Source organism: Siphateles boraxobius, unplaced genomic scaffold (genome assembly GCF_051911475.1).
Source record: "Siphateles boraxobius isolate OS27281-9 unplaced genomic scaffold, OSU_SipBor_1 25, whole genome shotgun sequence".
Classification (NCBI taxonomy): domain Eukaryota; kingdom Metazoa; phylum Chordata; class Actinopteri; order Cypriniformes; family Leuciscidae; genus Siphateles; species Siphateles boraxobius.
The window spans coordinates 2,852,682-2,870,658 of NW_027508866.1; the positions used below are offsets into that span (position 1 = coordinate 2,852,682).

The 17,977-nt window shown below is 42.5% G+C and overlaps 14 non-coding genes across 14 annotated transcripts; 5 read left to right on the top strand and 9 right to left on the bottom strand.

Moving 5' to 3' along the window:
• Nucleotides 1–1,820: 1,820 nt before the first annotated feature.
• On the bottom strand, nucleotides 1,821–1,892 carry trnap-ugg (transfer RNA proline (anticodon UGG)). Its single transcript has one exon. It is a non-coding gene; the product is annotated as a tRNA-Pro (tRNA).
• A 160-nt stretch (nucleotides 1,893–2,052) lies between these two features.
• On the top strand, nucleotides 2,053–2,125 carry trnar-ccg (transfer RNA arginine (anticodon CCG)). Its single transcript has one exon. It is a non-coding gene; the product is annotated as a tRNA-Arg (tRNA).
• Nucleotides 2,126–8,672: 6,547 nt separating this feature from the next.
• Nucleotides 8,673–8,744, bottom strand: trnap-ugg (transfer RNA proline (anticodon UGG)). The gene has a single exon. It is a non-coding gene; the product is annotated as a tRNA-Pro (tRNA).
• Nucleotides 8,745–10,406: 1,662 nt separating this feature from the next.
• On the bottom strand, nucleotides 10,407–10,478 carry trnap-ugg (transfer RNA proline (anticodon UGG)). Its single transcript has one exon. It is a non-coding gene; the product is annotated as a tRNA-Pro (tRNA).
• Nucleotides 10,479–10,638: 160 nt separating this feature from the next.
• trnar-ccg (transfer RNA arginine (anticodon CCG)) lies at nucleotides 10,639–10,711 on the top strand. The gene has a single exon. It is a non-coding gene; the product is annotated as a tRNA-Arg (tRNA).
• A 1,453-nt stretch (nucleotides 10,712–12,164) lies between these two features.
• Nucleotides 12,165–12,236, bottom strand: trnap-cgg (transfer RNA proline (anticodon CGG)). Its single transcript has one exon. It is a non-coding gene; the product is annotated as a tRNA-Pro (tRNA).
• Nucleotides 12,237–12,554: 318 nt separating this feature from the next.
• Nucleotides 12,555–12,626, bottom strand: trnap-ugg (transfer RNA proline (anticodon UGG)). Its single transcript has one exon. It is a non-coding gene; the product is annotated as a tRNA-Pro (tRNA).
• Nucleotides 12,627–12,786: 160 nt separating this feature from the next.
• On the top strand, nucleotides 12,787–12,859 carry trnar-ccg (transfer RNA arginine (anticodon CCG)). The gene has a single exon. It is a non-coding gene; the product is annotated as a tRNA-Arg (tRNA).
• A 1,462-nt stretch (nucleotides 12,860–14,321) lies between these two features.
• On the bottom strand, nucleotides 14,322–14,393 carry trnap-cgg (transfer RNA proline (anticodon CGG)). The gene has a single exon. It is a non-coding gene; the product is annotated as a tRNA-Pro (tRNA).
• A 318-nt stretch (nucleotides 14,394–14,711) lies between these two features.
• Nucleotides 14,712–14,783, bottom strand: trnap-ugg (transfer RNA proline (anticodon UGG)). Its single transcript has one exon. It is a non-coding gene; the product is annotated as a tRNA-Pro (tRNA).
• Nucleotides 14,784–14,943: 160 nt separating this feature from the next.
• On the top strand, nucleotides 14,944–15,016 carry trnar-ccg (transfer RNA arginine (anticodon CCG)). Its single transcript has one exon. It is a non-coding gene; the product is annotated as a tRNA-Arg (tRNA).
• A 1,462-nt stretch (nucleotides 15,017–16,478) lies between these two features.
• trnap-cgg (transfer RNA proline (anticodon CGG)) lies at nucleotides 16,479–16,550 on the bottom strand. The gene has a single exon. It is a non-coding gene; the product is annotated as a tRNA-Pro (tRNA).
• A 318-nt stretch (nucleotides 16,551–16,868) lies between these two features.
• Nucleotides 16,869–16,940, bottom strand: trnap-ugg (transfer RNA proline (anticodon UGG)). Its single transcript has one exon. It is a non-coding gene; the product is annotated as a tRNA-Pro (tRNA).
• Nucleotides 16,941–17,100: 160 nt separating this feature from the next.
• On the top strand, nucleotides 17,101–17,173 carry trnar-ccg (transfer RNA arginine (anticodon CCG)). Its single transcript has one exon. It is a non-coding gene; the product is annotated as a tRNA-Arg (tRNA).
• The last annotated feature ends 804 nt before the right edge of the window (nucleotides 17,174–17,977 follow it).

A 17,977-nucleotide genomic window follows, 5' to 3' on the forward strand; every position in this document is an offset into this window, starting at 1 on the left:
CTGACTGACTCATTCAAGCGGGCTTGAGCTTCTGAATGAGCTTTCTTCTCCGTCAGAATAAGCTTTCTTATCCGTCAACTTCTAAGGGAAAACAATGCCTTTCATACACCAAGAAGAGCACAATTTGTTTTATCACCCAGCTTAAAAAAAGCAAAAAAAAATCCTGTGGTATCACATGCAATTGCATACAGAGTCAGAGAACCCTTGAACTCATACTAAAGGTGAAAGGGCTCGTCCGGGATCTGAAGCCGGGATCTCTAGCACCCGAAGCGAGAATCATACCCCTAGACCAACGAGCCTGACTGACAATAGATTCGGCTACTTGCGTACACTTGTAGAGTCACTGAATGCTGGCCTCTTACAGAATGGGAAGGCACTAGTTTTAATAGAAAGCGTTTGTCGTTAGGGAGCCACACTCCCTGGCAGGCAGCGATTCTGAGTTCGTTCTGTGCAAGGAAATAAGCGCTTGTCCGGGAAAAGGCCACTTCTTGCTTTTGCACTGGACCTACGACGAAGGCTTTGCGTACGAAAGCAGAGAGGCAGACTACACACAAAACAGGTGGGAAAGAGTCATGAACTTTAAATTAATCTAGTCATCGAAAAACATCATTGATACGTTTGTTTTGTCCATATAACCAAAATGGCTGTGTAATTGGAGAAAAACACATGGAACAGAAATGGCGGGCTCTAAATGTAAACAGCCGCATATAGGCTATGCCGTAGGCTTGACTTTGAACTAAAAGGCATCAGCCTCCCACCTAGAGAGGCTGTTACTAGGGCGTGCTTGTTGCGCTTGCTCTAAGCCGATGCTGCAAAAAGTCAATGAAAAGTTGTTCAAAGAAACTCCACAGAACAACAAGTATACCCGTGCTTAGCGTTTCTGCAAAAGAGCCACGGTAATTCAGTTAAGAGCGATTTAAAATGCTTTGAATCCCACTACAGCATCTACAGACCTGCGAAAAAAGTTCAATTTTGCCAAAGCATCAGCCTCTGATGCTGCAGAACGTGACGTCAAGTACTATGTGGGTTGCAGTAAATGGCCAGACTATGAAGTTGTTGATAAAGAAAAGTAAATGCTTTGGCGGGGGCTGAGAGGTGGGGAGGACAACATGGCTAACTCCTCCATAATCAGATTGCCCTTCGGGTGATTTTTGGGCAACTCACTGAGTCTCAGCTCCAGAGAGAACTTCAGCAAGTCTAGTTTCTGACTGACTCATTCAAGCGGGCTTGAGCTTCTGAATGAGCTTTCTTCTCCGTCAGAATAAGCTTTCTTATCTGTCAACTTCTAAGGGAAAACAATGCCTTTCATACACCAAGAAGAGCACAATTTGTTTTATCACCCAGCTTAAAAAAAGAAAAAAAAATCCTGTGGTATCACATGCAATTGCATACAGAGTCAGAGAACCCTTGAACTCATACTAAAGGTGAGAGGGCTCGTCCGGGATTTGAAGCCGGGATCTCTAGCACCCGAAGCGAGAATCATACCCCTAGACCAACGAGCCTGACTGACAATAGATTAGGCTACTTGCGTACACTTGTAGAGTCACTGAATGCTGGCCTCTTACAGAATGGGAAGGCACTAGTTTTAATAGAAAGCGTTTGTCGTTAGGGAGCCACACTCCCTGGCAGGCAGCGATTCTGAGTTCGTTCTGTGCAAGGAAATAAGCGCTTGTCATCTGGCTGAATCTTGGCTATGTTGTAGTACAGATGAACACAAGCAGTAGTAAGGGTTTCAAAAACATGACAGTTTTGAGTTTGGCTCAGTGCTGCAAAAGGAAGGATCCAACCTTGTTGCTCTCGCTGCTTGGTCTGAAATCCCCGGGCTCGTCCGGGATTTGAACCCGGGACCTCTCGCACCCAAAGCGAGATTCATACCCCTAGACCAACGAGCCTCTTTTACATTAAGTCTTTCGGGAGGGCGCCACAAATTCAGTGAAGCCCATCTCAAAGACGGAACACGACCTGGCGTCGAGATACGAAAGTGTAGTTGTTTGAGCGTTAGAAACCCCTTGAAGCCAAATTACTGATTAAAGGAAAAAGTACTCCAGACAAGGCCCAGTGGCCTAATGGATAAGGCATCAGCCTCCGGAGCTGGAGATTGTGAGTTCAAGTCCCACCTGGGTCGTCTTTAATGGGCTATATTTAAGTTGGATGTTCGACAAATTCAAGGATGGTTTGTTCAAAGCAATAATGACCGCAAGATCTGAGTTAGCATAGAACGGACAAACTTCGCATAGCTGTGGTGGGTTTTTGTGTGCGTCAGACTGTCAGTGAATCATTCTTGCCTGCCCGTGCATGTGCCCTTTCAGGCTGAAATTACACAAAGCACTGTGCGCAAGAGGCCCAGTGGCCTAAGGGGAAAAGGCCACTTCTTGCTTTTGCACTGGACCTACGACGAAGGCTTTGCGTACGAAAGCAGAGAGGCAGACTGCACACAAAACAGGTGGGAAAGAGTCATGAACTTTAAATTAATCTAGTCATCGAAAAACATCATTGATACGTTTGTTTTGTCCATATAACCAAAATGGCTGTGTAATTGGAGAAAAACACATGGAACAGAAATGGCGGGCTCTAAATGTAAACAGCCGCATATAGGCTATGCCGTAGGCTTGACTTTGAACTAAAAGGCATCAGCCTCCCACCTAGGGAGGCTGTTACCAGGGCGTGCTTGTTGCGCTTGCTCTAAGCCGATGCTGCAAAAAGTCAATGAAAAGTTGTTCAAAGAAACTCCACAGAACAACAAGTATACCCGTGCTTAGCGTTTCTGCAAAAGAGCCACGGTAATTCAGTTAACAGCGATTTAAAATGCTTTGAATCCCACTACAGCATCTACAGACCTGCAAAAAAAGTTCAATTTTGCCAAAGCATCAGCCTCTGATGCTGCAGAACGTGACGTCAAGTACTACACTGCAAAAACTCAAAATCTTGCCAAGTATATTTTTCTAATTTCTAGTCAAAATATCTCATCACACTTAATATAAGACAAAATCACCTAAAGACCAAGATTTAAGTGAGCTAGAGGAGCGTGTTTTTAGACAGTGCATCTTGAATATCTTGTTAAGTGAAACTGTCTTAAAAATATCTTGTTTTGAGTCATATCTCAGATGAAACAAGCTTTTTTGACATGTCATAAGCTGCTGTGTTATTTGTAAAAGATGAATCGTCTTGTTTCAAGGAACAGACTTGACTTGAATTGAGACAACAAATCTGCTTTATTGAAAACTGCAGGTCAACATGCCCAACTCACAACAACTCACAATGACATATATTGACAGCAAAAAAAATGTAATTTATTTACGTATAAACAACTTTACCGACGTACAAATTTGTATGTATTCCTATTTAACTTATGCATATTAAAATCGTGGGTTTGACTCTATTGCATTAAATTGTCTTATCAATTAAATTTTCAGTCGCATTTATTAATGGTTTAATGTTACTCCCCATATGGAAAAGATTTGCTAAAAACTCCTGTGATTCTTATATGTTCCAACAGAATATTGTAAGGGACATATACGCTGCAAAAACCACATAATGTTTTAAACATTTAAACTACACACACAAGCACACATTTTAATTACAAAAATATTTTATTAGAATGTGTTCTACAATATACAGTTGGATATTTCACATATCAATATTTTTCATTTTAAATCCTGCATCACCAGATTTAATTTTCATTTGTGACAATTTCTCTAAACTTTATCACAGTACTACTATGGTATACAACAGTTCTATTCTTAACCTACAAACATAAAACTTTCCTAAATGTTGAAGTGATTCTTATGCGTATCACTCTAAAAAATAATTCAGTGGCTTAGTAAATATCACAGTAATAATTAACTTTATTAACTAAAATCTCTGAATATCATTTACTTGATAGTTTGAGTTGAACATAGCCTACCGAAATAATTGACTAAAACTCCAACAATAAATTTTGTCTGAAATTTACAGTTATATTTAAGTTTGAAGTTTTTCACTAAAATAATTTAGTATTTGACTAACCAATTATTTATTTAAAATACACTGAGCTAATATATTTGTGAAATTTCCATCACAATATTTGAGAATGGATAATTAAACTAATCTGTTTCAAGAACCACAAATATTACTTAAATAAAATCAATATTATTAATATTTAACAAGCATAAGAAATTGATTAAGTTTACTCATATTTTACTGTCTATGATTACAACCATAGATATCTATGATTACAACAACGCACCCCTCCCCCACCCTCTGACGTCACGACAACTCGACGGTTGAGTCGAGTGAGCGGCGCGCGCGCTGTTTGAACTCTCTCCAGTGCAGAACAGTTCTCCTCTCCTCAGCCTCGCATAATTGGTGCATTTCCTCTGTGGAATTCAGGTGTGTATGTTTTATTTTATCTGTATAATCATTAATGTGCTTTAAATAATTTTATTTAATGCGAAGGAACATACAGAGACTCAATGTTAATACAGAGACGCAATGTTACTCACCTCAAACGAGTGTCGACTCGCGCCTGCCTTTTCGCGTGATTGTAAGGCCTTGCATATAAAACACACGACTATATTCTTAAAGATAATGAATATAACTAATTTGGATGATAAAATGTCCTCAGAACTGTGCACTGTTTGTTTATTGGCAGGTTGAGGAGTCAGTCGCGTCGCAGCATCTTTCGGCTGTGAGTGACGCAGGACGGCGGTGTAAAGTTAGAGGTTCCCCCGCAGAGGCGAGTCCATCTCCGGCACGCGAACCAGCGCTGATCCGTTGGATACTGGATAACAGACCGGTTGATTACACTTGAATTACTTTAATGTTTAGGCCTAAATGTTTAATTTTTACTTCGAAATGTTTCTTACATGAGTTTAGATGTAGGCAATATTGCATACGTGTTAAAAATAGTATAAAATATATGCTGTTTTGCTGTAATGTTAGGCTACTAATCGACAATAAAGGCCAATGTCATGTAGTTATACCGGTGGTTGTATGGAATATTTTTACAAAGGTTTAGAGGAAATAAAAAAGTTAATATTACTGCCATATAAACACAGTTTATATTACTCATAAATATTTGTTTTTAAATGTTTCCCCGTAATTATTTCTACTCATGTTTATTTGTGAATGTACCAAATGCAGTTACTCAGATCTATTTAATTTGTTTTACTAACATTTACTCAGTTAATACAGTGTAAGTAATTGCTTTCACTGCTTAAAAATCTAATCAATATTCTAAGTTTAAAAATGTTTCACCAAAAAAATGAGTAAATCATATTAAATGTTTTTAGAGTGCATCACCACCAGAGTTCATGTCATATATACAAAAACATATTCCAGCCAATTTTAATCACTGTTCTAGAAACATATTTGACTCAGCTTTGTTCATTTGCAATAATATGTTATTATTTTGTTCACAAACAACAGGCCCAGACAGTTCACAATTAATACACGATCTTACAATATCATTGCTTTTCAACTGCTCTTTCAAATCCTGTAGAAAAATTAACAGTCTTCATAAAGATCAGTGATATTCTGACAGTAATCCTCTAACCGGCATCTGCACTGTACAATTTAAAGGGATACTCCACTTTAAAATGAAAATTTTCATCATATACTCACCCTCATGTTGTTTTAATCCTTAATGAATTTCTTTCTTCTGCTGAACAGAAAGGAAGATATTTAGAAGAATATCAGTAACCAGACAGTTTCTGGTCTCATTCACTTTCATAGTATATTTTTTTCCTACTATGAAAGTCAATGAGACCAGAAACTGTCTGGTTACTGATATTCTTCTAAATATCTTCCTTTCTGTTCAGCAGAAGAAAGAAATTCATTAAGGATTAAAACAACATGAGGGTGAGTATATGATGAAAGAATTTTCTTTTTAAAGTGGAGTATCCCTTTAAGAATCTGCCAACTGCATATAAGTGAATCAGATGTTGATCATCGAAACATGAAATCTGTACGAAACACATAAACAAATGACACAAAATGTGTATGAATTCTATATGACTTTAATTTGACTAGCATATAATTCAATATAAGAAATTTAAATGATTTATATATGAATTTTATATGAGTTTTATATATTTCGAGTAATACCATACACATTTGCATACTTTTGTCATGTAAAACTCATATATATCGTGAAACACAAAAGGCGTTTTTCTCCTATAGACCCATAATACACTAAAACACAACATAAATTCACAAAAGACATTAATTTTATTAGCTTGGTGTAATCCAAATCTTTAGAATCCATGTGTTGTTTGCAAGAAACAGATCCAAATTCAGCCCTTCATCCAGTGATCTTCATAATTTCTCTCAGCAGAGACCGTAAACGCCAAATCCCCGCTCGTGGTGAATTCAAATTCAAAAATTGCGCCCGAAGCGTTACGACACGTTTTACGGCACTGATATTAGACGCTCATTGGCTCTCGCATGTTTCGTCACAGATAGCGACATGCCGTGTTTAATTGGTGTACTACATTTGAAAAGGAGAATCGCGCGCGCCTTCAGAGAGCGAACAGCGAACCGAAACCGGATTAGTGTTTTCATGGATTAATAAATTAAATTCTGCTCTGTAACGTTACCTCATACAAATATATTATATAGCCTACTGCCAGAGAGGACTGCGACACATCGTCCTGTGAACGACTTTTGGTACTGGTTTTGACATTTTCTCACTAAATAAATTATTGCGATTAAACGTGTAACGTTATGTCTGTTGTTTTTCTTAATAATTGTAACATTAGTTACATAGTTTTAAGAAATGGTTAGGTGTAGGGGTAGGATTAGTGGCTCAAACTATATTTAGATGCTTTATTGTTAATAAAACTGCCATTTCCCTACACATTATGTTCATTATGTTTTATCCTTTTAATATTGTCTATAAAATGGGTATGTTTAGGTGTGGGAGTAGGGTAAAGGGATCTTACATTTATAATCTATAAAATGTTCTACTATGTTTTCATAATGCAGTTCCATAAATACTGTGAGCCAAAATGTTGAGAAAAATTAAGCTGTTTCCCTTTTATGCAGTCCTCTGGGACTTTTTGCTGTTTAAAAAACAAAACAAAAAAAAAATAGTTAAATGCAAGTCTATTTTTCACTTTTTCGGTCTAGTAAACAGTAGTTAATGTCTTGAATCTAGTAGGTAAAATGTCTTGAATCTAGAACAGTATTACTTTTGTTGAGCTTACAATAAGGTAAATACACTTGAGATGATGACAGGATGGTAAATTATGGCTTATTATGGCAAAAAAGCACTGCCTAATATGAGTCAGGAATACTAACTTCAAGGCATTTGTCTCAAAATGCCCATTTCCAATCTTATTTCAAGTTGGTGGTGACTTAAATCTAGAACAGTGTAACAATTATAGAACTAAAAATTAGTTAAATACACTTGAAACAAACAGGATGACAAAAGAAAATGCTACTTTTGAGGGGAAAATACTATTTTTGAGCATGACAAGCTTATTATGAGACATAAAACATCACAATACTAGTAAAATATAGCTAAAAATGAGTTTTCCCAGCTAATTTCAAGATCACTCATATCTTTTAAGGCTTAAATATAATGTCTTATTTCAAGAAATCTTACCAAGAGAATTTTCACTTGTTCCATTGGCAGATTTTTTTGCTTATTACAAGCAAAAATATCTTGTATTAATTTTTTTTTGCTTATTTTTGGAGTGGCCTTTTTTCCAGTGTATGTGGGTTGCAGTAAATGGCCAGACTATGAAGTTGTTGATAAAGAAAAGTAAATGCTTTGGCGGGGGCTGAGAGGTGGGGAGGACAACATGGCTAACTCCTCCATAATCAGATTGCCCTTCGGGTGATTTTTGGGCAACTCACTGAGTCTCAGCTCCAGAGAGAACTTCAGCAAGTCTAGTTTCTGACTGACTCATTCAAGCGGGCTTGAGCTTCTGAATGAGCTTTCTTCTCCGTCAGAATGAGCTTTCTTCTCTGTCAACTTCTAAGGGAAAACAATGCCTTTCATACACCAAGAAGAGCACAATTTGTTTTATCACCCAGCTTAAAAAAAAAAAAAAAATCCTGTGGTATCACATGCAATTGCATACAGAGTCAGAGAACCCTTGAACTCATACTAAAGGTGAGAGGGCTCGTCCGGGAAAAGGCCACTTCTTGCTTTTGCACTGGACCTACGACGAAGGCTTTGCGTACGAAAGCAGAGAGGCAGACTACACACAAAACAGGTGGGAAAGAGTCATGAACTTTAAATTAATCTAGTCATCGCTAAACATCATTGATACGTTTGTTTTGTCCATATAACCAAAATGGCTGTGTAATTGGAGAAAAATACATGGAACAGAAATGGCGGGCTCTAAATGTAAACAGCTGCATATAGGCTATGCCGTAGGCTTGACTTTGAACTAAAAGGCATCAGCCTCCCACCTAGGGAGGCTGTTACTAGGGCGTGCTTGTTGCGCTTTTTCTAAGCCGATGCTGCAAAAAGTCAATGCAAAGTTGTTCAAAGAAGATGGGGCTACTTGCGTACACTTGTACAGTCACCGAACGCTGGCCTCAAACAGAATGAGCAGGCACTAGTTTTGATAAGAGCGTTTGTCGTTAGGGAGCCGTACTCTCTGGCAGGCAGCGATTCAGAGTACGTTCTGTGCAAGAAATAAACGCTTGTCATCTGACTGGCTGCTTGTTCTGAATCTGCTGGGCTCGTCCGGGATTTGAACCCAGGACCTCTCGCACCCAAAGCGAGAATCATACCCCTAGACCAACGAGCCTGACTGACAATAGATTCGACTACTTGCGTACACTTGTAGAGTCACTGAATGCTGGCCTCTTACAGAATGGGAAGGCACTAGTTCCCACTGGCGGGCTCTAAATGTAAACAGCCGCATATAGGCTATGCCGTAGGCTTGACTTTGAACTAAAAGGCACCAGCCTCCCACCTAGGGAGGCTGTTACTAGGACGTGCTTGTTGCGCTTGCTCTAAGCCGATGCTGCAAAAAGTCAATGAAAAGTTGTTCAAAGAAACTCCACAGAACAACAAGTATACCCGTTCTTAGCGTTTCTGCAAAAGAGCCACGGTAATTCAGTTAAGAGCGATTTAAAATGCTTTGAATCCCACTACAGCATCTACAGACCGGCGAAAAAAGTTCAATTTTGCCAAAGCATCAGCCTCTGATGCTGCAGAACGTGACGTCAAGTGCTATGTGGGTTGCAGTAAATGGCCAGACTATGAAGTGGGTGATAAAGAAAAGTAAATGCTTTGGCGGGGCTGAGAGGTGGGGAGGACAACATGGCTAACTCCTCCATAATCAGATTGCCCTTCGGGTGATTTTTGGGCAACTCACTGAGTCTCAGCTCCAGAGAGAACTTCAGCAAGTCTAGTTTCTGACTGACTCATTCAAGCGGGCTTGAGCTTCTGAATGAGCTTTCTTCTCCGTCAGAATGAGCTTTCTTCTCTGTCAACTTCTAAGGGAAAACAATGCCTTTCATACACCAAGAAGAGCACAATTTGTTTTATCACCCAGCTTAAAAAAAGAAAAAAAAATCCTGTGGTATCACATGCAATTGCATACAGAGTCAGAGAACCCTTGAACTCATACTGAAGGTGAGAGGGCTCGTCCGGGATTTGAAGCCGGGATCTCTGCGTAGACTTGTAGAGTCACTGAATGCTGGCCTCTTACAGAATGGGAAGGCACTAGTTTTAATAGAAAGCGTTTGTCGTTAGGGAGCCACACTCCCTGGCAGGCAGCGATTCTGAGTTCGTTCTGTGCAAGGAAATAAGCGCTTGTCATCTGGCTGAATCTTGGCTATGTTGTAGTACAGATGAACACAAGCAGTAGTAAGGGTTTCAAAAACATGACAGTTTTGAGTTTGGCTCAGTGCTGCAAAAGGAAGGATCCAACCTTGTTGCTTGATCCAAAACAATGCCTTTCATACACCAAGAAGAGCACAATTTGTTTTATCACCCAGCTTAAAAAAAGAAAAAAAAAATCCTGTGGTATCACATGCAATTGCATACAGAGTCAGAGAACCCTTGAACTCATACTAAAGGTGAGAGGGCTCGCCCGGGATTTGAAGCCGGGATCTCTAGCACCCGAAGCGAGAATCATACCACTAGACCAACGAGCCTGCCTGACGCTGGATGGGGCTACTTGCGTACACTTGTACAGTCACCGAACGCTGGCCTCAAACAGAATGAGCAGGAACTAGTTTTAATAAGAGCGTTTGTCGTTAGGGAGCCGTACTCTCTGGCAGGCAGCGATTCAGAGTACATTCTGTGCAGGAAATAAACGCTTGTCATCTGACTGTGTTGTAGTACAGATGAACACAAGCAGTAGTAAGGGTTTCAAAAACATGACAGTTTTGAGTTTGGCTCAGTGCTGCAAAAGGAAGGATCCAACCTTGTTGCTCTAGCTGCTTGGTCTGAAATCCCCGGGCTCGTCCGGGATTTGAACCCGGGACCTCTCGCACCCAAAGCGAGAATCATACCCCTAGACCAACGAGCCTCTTTTACATTAAGTCTTTCGGGAGGGCGCCACAAATTCAGTGAAGCCCATCTCAAAGACGGAACACGACCTGGCGTCGAGATACGAAAGTGTAGCTGTTTGAGCGTTAGAAACCCCTTGAAGCCAAATTACTGATCAAAGGAAAAAGAACTCCAGACAAGGCCCAGTGGCCTAATGGATAAGGCATCAGCCTCCGGAGCTGGAGATTGTGAGTTCAAGTCCCACCTGGGTCGTCTTTAATGGGCTATATTTAAGTTGGATGTTCGACAAATTCAAGGATGGTTTGTTCAAAGCAATAATGACCGCAAGATCTGAGTTAGCATAGAACGGACAAACTTCGGATAGCTGTGGTGGGGTTTTGTGTGCGTCAGACTGTCAGTGAATCATTCTTGCCTGCCCGTGCATGTGCCCTTTCAGGCTGAAATTACACAAAGCACTGTGCGCAAGAGGCCCAGTGGCCTAAGGGGAAAAGGCCACTTCTTGCTTTTGCACTGGACCTACGACGAAGGCTTTGCGTACGAAAGCAGAGAGGCAGACTACACACAAAACAGGTGGGAAAGAGTCATGAACTTTAAATTAATCTAGTCATCGAAAAACATCATTGATACGTTTGTTTTGTCCATATAACCAAAATGGCTGTGTAATTGGAGAAAAACACATGGAACAGAAATGGCGGGCTCTAAATGTAAACAGCCGCATATAGGCTATGCCGTAGGCTTGACTTTGAACTAAAAGGCATCAGCCCTCCACCTAGGGAGGCTGTTACTAGGGCGTGCTTGTTGCGTTTGCTCTAAGCCGATGCTGCAAAAAGTCAATGAAAAGTTGTTCAAAGAAACTCCACAGAACAACAAGTATACCCGTGCTTAGCGTTTCTGCAAAAGAGCCACGGTAATTCAGTTAAGAGCTATTTAAAATGCTTTGAATCCCACTACAGCATCTACAGACCTGCGAAAAAAGTTCAATTTTGCCAAAGCATCAGCCTCTGATGCTGCAGAACGTGACGTCAAGTACTATGTGGGTTGCAGTAAATGGCCAGACTATGAAGTTGTTGATAAAGAAAAGTAAATGCTTTGGCGGGGGCTGAGAGGTGGGGAGGACAACATGGCTAACTCCTCCATAATCAGATTGCCCTTCGGGTGATTTTTGGGCAACTCACTGAGTCTCAGCTCCAGAGAGAACTTCAGCAAGTCTAGTTTCTGACTGACTCATTCAAGCGGGCTTGAGCTTCTGAATGAGCTTACTTCTCCGTCAGAATGAGCTTTCTTCTCTGTCAACTTCTAAGGGAAAACAATGCCTTTCATACACCAAGAAGAGCACAATTTGTTTTATCACCCAGCTTAAAAAAAGAAAAAAAAAATCCTGTGGTATCACATGCAATTGCATACAGAGTCAGAGAACCCTTGAACTCATACTAAAGGTGAGAGGGCTCGTCCGGGATTTGAAGCCGAGATCTCTAGCACCCGAAGCGAGAATCATACCACTAGACCGCCTGACGCTGGATGGGGCTACTTGCGTACACTTGTACAGTCACCGAACGCTGGCCTCAAACAGAATGAGCAGGGACTAGGTTTAATAAGAGCGTTTGTCGTTAGGGAGCCGTACTCTCTGGCAGGCAGCGATTCAGAGTACATTCTGTGCAGGAAATAAACGCTTGTCATCTGACTGGCTGCTTGTTCTGAAACTGCTGGGCTCGTCCGGGATTTGAACCCGGGACCTCTCGCACCCGAAGCGAGAATCATACCCCTAGACCAACGAGCCTGACTGACAATAGATTCGGCTACTTGCGTACAGTTGTAGAGTCACTGAATGCTGGCCTCTTACAGAATGGGAAGGCACTAGTTTTAATAGAAAGCGTTTGTCGTTAGGGAGCCACACTCCCTGGCAGGCAGCGATTCTGAGTTCGTTCTGTGCAAGGAAATAAGCGCTTGTCACCTGGCTGAATCTTGGCTATGTTGTAGTACAGATGAACACAAGCAGTAGTAAGGGTTTCAAAAACATGACAGTTTTGAGTTTGGCTCAGTGCTGCAAAAGGAAGGATCCAACCTTGTTGCTCTAGCTGCTTGGTCTTAAATCCCCGGGCTCGTCCGGGATTTGAACCCGGGACCTCTCGCACCCAAAGCGAGAATCATACCCCTAGACCAACGAGCCTCTTTTACATTAAGTCTTTCGGGAGGGCGCCACAAATTCAGTGAAGCCCATCTCAAAGACGGAACACGACCTGGCGTCGAGATACGAAAGTGTAGCTGTTTGAGCGTTAGAAACCCCTTGAAGCCAAATTACTGATCAAAGGAAAAAGAACTCCAGACAAGGCCCAGTGGCCTAATGGATAAGGCATCAGCCTCCGGAGCTGGAGATTGTGGGTTCAAGTCCCACCTGGGTCGTCTTTAATGGGCTATATTTAAGTTGGATGTTCGACAAATTCAAGGATGGTTTGTTCAAAGCAATAATGACCGCAAGATCTGAGTTAGCATAGAACGGACAAACTTCGGATAGCTGTGGTGGGGTTTTGTGTGCGTCAGACTGTCAGTGAATCATTCTTGCCTGCCCGTGCATGTGCCCTTTCAGGCTGAAATTACACAAAGCACTGTGCGCAAGAGGCCCAGTGGCCTAAGGGGAAAAGGCCACTTCTTGCTTTTGCACTGGACCTACGACGAAGGCTTTGCGTACGAAAGCAGAGAGGCAGACTACACACAAAACAGGTGGGAAAGAGTCATGAACTTTAAATTAATCTAGTCATCGAAAAACATCATTGATACGTTTGTTTTGTCCATATAACCAAAATGGCTGTGTAATTGGAGCAAAACACATGGAACAGAAATGGCGGGCTGTAAATGTAAACAGCCGCATATAGGCTATGCCGTAATCTTGATTTTGAACTAAAAGGCATCAGCCTCCCACCTAGGGAGGCTGTTACTAGGGCGTGCTTGTTGCGCTTGCTCTAAGCCAATGCTGCAAAAAGTCAATGAAAAGTTGTTCAAAGAAACTCCACAGAACAACATGTATACCCGTGCTTAGCGTTTCTGCAAAAGAGCCACGGTAATTCAGTTAAGAGCGATTTAAAATGCTTTGAATCCCACTACAGCATCTACAGACCTGCGAAAAAAGTTCAATTTTGCCAAAGCATCAGCCTCTGATGCTGCAGAACGTGACGTCAAGTACTATGTGGGTTGCAGTAAATGGCCAGACTATGAAGTTGTTGATAAAGAAAAGTAAATGCTTTGGCGGGGGCTGAGAGGTGGGGAGGACAACATGGCTAACTCCTCCATAATCAGATTGCCCTTCGGGTGATTTTTGGGCAACTCACTGAGTCTCAGCTCCAGAGAGAACTTCAGCAAGTCTAGTTTCTGACTGACTCATTCAAGCGGGCTTGAGCTTCTGAATGAGCTTTCTTCTCCGTCAGAATGAGCTTTCTTCTCTGTCAACTTCTAAGGGAAAACAATGCCTTTCATACACCAAGATGAGCACAATTTGTTTTATCACCCAGCTTAAAAAAAGAAAAAAAAAATCCTGTGGTATCACATGCAATTGCATACAGAGTCAGAGAACCCTTGAACTCATACTAAAGGTGAGAGGGCTCACCCGGGATTTGAAGCCGGGATCTCTAGCACCCGAAGCGAGAATCATACCACTAGACCAACGAGCCTGCCTGACGCTGGATGGGGCTACTTGCGTACACTTGTACAGTCACCGAACGCTGGCCTCAAACAGAATGAGCAGGGACTAGTTTTAATGAGAGCGTTTGTCGTTAGGGAGCCGTACTCTCTGGCAGGCAGCGATTCAGAGTACATTCTGTGCAGGAAATAAACGCTTGTCATCTGACTGGCTGCTTGTTCTGAAACTGCTGGGCTCGTCCGGGATTTGAACCCGGGACCTCTCGCACCCGAAGCGAGAATCATACCCCTAGACCAACGAGCCTGACTGACAATAGATTCGGCTACTTGCGTACAGTTGTAGAGTCACTGAATGCTGGCCTCTTACAGAATGGGAAGGCACTAGTTTTAATAGAAAGCGTTTGTCGTTAGGGAGCCACACTCCCTGGCAGGCAGCGATTCTGAGTTCGTTCTGTGCAAGGAAATAAGCGCTTGTCATCTGGCTGAATCTTGGCTATGTTGTAGTACAGATGAACACAAGCAGTAGTAAGGGTTTCAAAAACATGACAGTTTTGAGTTTGGCTCAGTGCTGCAAAAGGAAGGATCCAACCTTGTTGCTCTAGCTGCTTGGTCTTAAATCCCCGGGCTCGTCCGGGATTTGAACCCGGGACCTCTCGCACCCAAAGCGAGAATCATACCCCTAGACCAACGAGCCTCTTTTACATTAAGTCTTTCGGGAGGGCGCCACAAATTCAGTGAAGCCCATCTCAAAGACGGAACACGACCTGGCGTCGAGATACGAAAGTGTAGCTGTTTGAGCGTTAGAAACCCCTTGAAGCCAAATTACTGATCAAAGGAAAAAGAACTCCAGACAAGGCCCAGTGGCCTAATGGATAAGGCATCAGCCTCCGGAGCTGGAGATTGTGGGTTCAAGTCCCACCTGGGTCGTCTTTAATGGGCTATATTTAAGTTGGATGTTCGACAAATTCAAGGATGGTTTGTTCAAAGCAATAATGACCGCAAGATCTGAGTTAGCATAGAACGGACAAACTTCGGATAGCTGTGGTGGGGTTTTGTGTGCGTCAGACTGTCAGTGAATCATTCTTGCCTGCCCGTGCATGTGCCCTTTCAGGCTGAAATTACACAAAGCACTGTGCGCAAGAGGCCCAGTGGCCTAAGGGGAAAAGGCCACTTCTTGCTTTTGCACTGGACCTACGACGAAGGCTTTGCGTACGAAAGCAGAGAGGCAGACTACACACAAAACAGGTGGGAAAGAGTCATGAACTTTAAATTAATCTAGTCATCGAAAAACATCATTGATACGTTTGTTTTGTCCATATAACCAAAATGGCTGTGTAATTGGAGCAAAACACATGGAACAGAAATGGCGGGCTGTAAATGTAAACAGCCGCATATAGGCTATGCCGTAATCTTGATTTTGAACTAAAAGGCATCAGCCTCCCACCTAGGGAGGCTGTTACTAGGGCGTGCTTGTTGCGCTTGCTCTAAGCCAATGCTGCAAAAAGTCAATGAAAAGTTGTTCAAAGAAACTCCACAGAACAACATGTATACCCGTGCTTAGCGTTTCTGCAAAAGAGCCACGGTAATTCAGTTAAGAGCGATTTAAAATGCTTTGAATCCCACTACAGCATCTACAGACCTGCGAAAAAAGTTCAATTTTGCCAAAGCATCAGCCTCTGATGCTGCAGAACGTGACGTCAAGTACTATGTGGGTTGCAGTAAATGGCCAGACTATGAAGTTGTTGATAAAGAAAAGTAAATGCTTTGGCGGGGGCTGAGAGGTGGGGAGGACAACATGGCTAACTCCTCCATAATCAGATTGCCCTTCGGGTGATTTTTGGGCAACTCACTGAGTCTCAGCTCCAGAGAGAACTTCAGCAAGTCTAGTTTCTGACTGACTCATTCAAGCGGGCTTGAGCTTCTGAATGAGCTTTCTTCTCCGTCAGAATGAGCTTTCTTCTCTGTCAACTTCTAAGGGAAAACAATGCCTTTCATACACCAAGAAGAGCACAATTTGTTTTATCACCCAGCTTAAAAAAAGAAAAAAAAAATCCTGTGGTATCACATGCAATTGCATACAGAGTCAGAGAACCCTTGAACTCATACTAAAGGTGAGAGGGCTCACCCGGGATTTGAAGCCGGGATCTCTAGCACCCGAAGCGAGAATCATACCACTAGACCAACGAGCCTGCCTGACGCTGGATGGGGCTACTTGCGTACACTTGTACAGTCACCGAACGCTGGCCTCAAACAGAATGAGCAGGGACTAGTTTTAATAAGAGCGTTTGTCGTTAGGGAGCCGTACTCTCTGGCAGGCAGCGATTCAGAGTACATTCTGTGCAGGAAATAAACGCTTGTCATCTGACTGGCTGCTTGTTCTGAAACTGCTGGGCTCGTCCGGGATTTGAACCCGGGACCTCTCGCACCCGAAGCGAGAATCATACCCCTAGACCAACGAGCCTGACTGACAATAGATTCGGCTACTTGCGTACAGTTGTAGAGTCACTGAATGCTGGCCTCTTACAGAATGGGAAGGCACTAGTTTTAATAGAAAGCGTTTGTCGTTAGGGAGCCACACTCCCTGGCAGGCAGCGATTCTGAGTTCGTTCTGTGCAAGGAAATAAGCGCTTGTCATCTGGCTGAATCTTGGCTATGTTGTAGTACAGATGAACACAAGCAGTAGTAAGGGTTTCAAAAACATGACAGTTTTGAGTTTGGCTCAGTGCTGCAAAAGGAAGGATCCAACCTTGTTGCTCTAGCTGCTTGGTCTGAAATCCCCGGGCTCGTCCGGGATTTGAACCCGGGACCTCTCGCACCCAAAGCGAGAATCATACCCCTAGACCAACGAGCCTCTTTTACATTAAGTCTTTCGGGAGGGCGCCACAAATTCAGTGAAGCCCATCTCAAAGACGGAACACGACCTGGCGTCGAGATACGAAAGTGTAGCTGTTTGAGCGTTAGAAACCCCTTGAAGCCAAATTACTGATCAAAGGAAAAAGAACTCCAGACAAGGCCCAGTGGCCTAATGGATAAGGCATCAGCCTCCGGAGCTGGAGATTGTGGGTTCAAGTCCCACCTGGGTCGTCTTTAATGGGCTATATTTAAGTTGGATGTTCGACAAATTCAAGGATGGTTTGTTCAAAGCAATAATGACCGCAAGATCTGAGTTAGCATAGAACGGACAAACTTCGGATAGCTGTGGTGGGGTTTTGTGTGCGTCAGACTGTCAGTGAATCATTCTTGCCTGCCCGTGCATGTGCCCTTTCAGGCTGAAATTACACAAAGCACTGTGCGCAAGAGGCCCAGTGGCCTAAGGGGAAAAGGCCACTTCTTGCTTTTGCATTGGACCTACGACGAAGGCTTTGCGTACGAAAGCAGAGAGGCAGACTACACACAAAACAGGTGGGAAAGAGTCATGAACTTTAAATTAATCTAGTCATCGAAAAACATCATTGATACGTTTGTTTTGTCCATATAACCAAAATGGCTGTGTAATTGGAGAAAAACACATGGAACAGAAATGGCGGGCTCTAAATGTAAACAGCCGCATATAGGCTATGCCGTAGGCTTGACTTTGAACTAAAAGGCATCAGCCCTCCACCTAGGTAGGCTGTTACTAGGGCGTGCTTGTTGCGCTTGCTCTAAGCCGATGCTGCAAAAAGTCAATGAAAAGTTGTTCAAAGAAACTCCACAGAACAACAAGTATACCCGTGCTTAGCGTTTCTGCAAAAGAGCCACGGTAATTCAGTTAAGAGCGATTTAAAATGCTTTGAATTCCACTACAGCATCTACAGACCTGCGAAAAAAGTTCAATTTTGCCAAAGCATCAGCCTCTGATGCTGCAGAACGTGACGTCAAGTACTATGTGGGTTGCAGTAAATGGCCAGA